Source organism: Carlito syrichta, unplaced genomic scaffold (assembly GCF_000164805.1).
Source record: "Carlito syrichta isolate Samal-C Ts95f unplaced genomic scaffold, Tarsius_syrichta-2.0.1 Scaffold316489, whole genome shotgun sequence".
In the NCBI taxonomy this organism is placed as follows: Eukaryota; Metazoa; Chordata; class Mammalia; order Primates; family Tarsiidae; genus Carlito; species Carlito syrichta.
The window spans coordinates 169067-170989 of record NW_007260585.1 but is presented as its reverse complement, the minus strand read 5'-3'; the positions used below and the strand labels follow the sequence as shown (position 1 = coordinate 170989).

Genomic DNA, 1923 nt, shown 5'->3' with positions numbered 1-1923 from the left:
GTGTAATTCCAGCTACTCGGAAGGCTGAGGCGGAAGGATCGCCGGGGCCCAGCAGGTCGAGGCTACGGTGGCTAGAAGCGGCCACTGCACTCAAGTCTGGGTGACAGAGTGAGTCTCCAACTCAAAAAAAATAAAAAATAAAAATAGAAATACTAAGAGTCACAACCCTGATGGGAGGAGGAAAGAGGGGTTGAGGAAAAAGTGGGATGAGGACATTCTGTGTTTTTATACGATTTTAACAAGCACTATATTATTTTGATAAAACACATACAGAGAAAGAGAGAGAACCACAGAGGGTGCCAAAAAAGTATACAGTTTAAGAAAGGAAAAAACTGTATTAAAATTGTAACTGAAAGGAAAAAACTGTATTAAAATTGTAATACTCGCTGGGTGCGGTGGCTCAAGCCTGTAATCCCAGCACTTTGGGAGGCTGGGGCGACAGAACTGCCTGAGCCCAGGGGTTCAAGACCAGTCTGAGAAACTTGGCGAAACCCCGTCTCTACAATAAACTTTTTAAAAAATTAGCTGGGCAAGGTGGCGTGCACCTGTAGTTCCAGCTACTTGGAAGGCTGAAGCAGAAGGATTGCCTGAGCTCAGCAGGCCGAGGCTGCGGTGACCATGAGCATGCCACTGCACTCCAGCCTGGGCGACAGAGTGAGACTCCTACTCAAAAAACAAAAAATATATTGCAATACTCTGAGAACAAAAGATGAATACAAGTCACATCAGATTTCTGCAATTACAAGAGATGCTCAGAGTGGTTCCCACCAGCGTGAGGACACTTCTGATTACAGCGAACATCTCTTAACATCTTTTAAGATGTGTATAATTTTTTTTACGCCCCTGGTATATTACCAAAGGAAGAAATCAGACTTAGCCCATAACTAAAATCCTGCTGGTCTCACTCTGTGGCCCAAGGTGGAGTGCAATGACACGATCACGGTTCACCACAGCCTCAGCCTCCTTAGCTCAGGCAATTCTCTGGTCTCAGCCTCTTGAGCAGCTGGGGCTATAGGTGCATCCCACCACACCCAGCTAATTTTTTTGTTTTGCAAAGATGAGGTCTCACTATGTTGCCCAGGCTGGTCTCAAACTCCTGGCTCAAGCGATCCTCCTATTTCAATCTCCCAAAGTGCTGGGATTACAGGCTGGAGCCACTGCGCCCAGCCAAAATCCTGCTTTTATGTATAACACATACAGACACTGTAATAGGAATGCTCTCATTAGGGTTAAACAGCTCTGAATTGCTTCTAGAGACATTCTCTCTATATTTTCTTTTTGGCATTAGCTTAATTTACATGTCCAAATGTGCTAGGTGTGGTGGCTGACGCCTGCAATCTCAGTACTTTGGAAGGCTGAGGCAGGAGAATTGCCCGAGTTCAGGAATTCGAGGACAGACTAGGCAACTCAGTGAGACCTCATCTCTATAAAAAAATCAGTTGGGCATTGTGGTACATGCCTGTAGCTCCAGCTACTTGGAAGGCTGAGGCGGAAGGATCGCCTGAGCCCAGCAGGTCGAGGCTGCGGTGGCTGTGAGTGTGCTGCTGCACTCCAGCCTGGGCACCGGAACAAGGCTTCAACAAAAAGACTAGGAACCTTGCTTCCCCTTTCTTTGCCTTCGCTGTGTATCATTCAGGGCTTTGGCCCCTTTGGGTTGCCATAGTTTTGGGGCTTCCTCTCTTTTCCTTTGCGTGTCGCCTGACCTTGCTGAACCTATTTCTTCATCTGTTAGATGAGAATAATGACCATCTCCCCCTGTTGCTGTGAAACTCCACAAAGATCAATGTCAGGGAAACTGCAAGGCACTTGGCGAAAAAACGGCATCCGAAGAAGAAATTCATCTCGGCTGGGTTCGGTGGCTCAGCCTGTAATCCCGCGCCTTTGGGAGGTTGAGGTGAGTGGATTGCCTGAGCCCGCGAGTTC

General features: G+C 47.4%; 1 protein-coding gene across 1 annotated transcript in view; it reads right to left on the bottom strand.

Moving 5' to 3' along the window:
- The window catches only part of CEP55 (centrosomal protein 55), a 30726-nt gene that overhangs the window by 15277 nt on the left and 13526 nt on the right, over positions 1–1923 (bottom strand). The gene's annotated exons all lie outside the window — the stretch shown is intronic.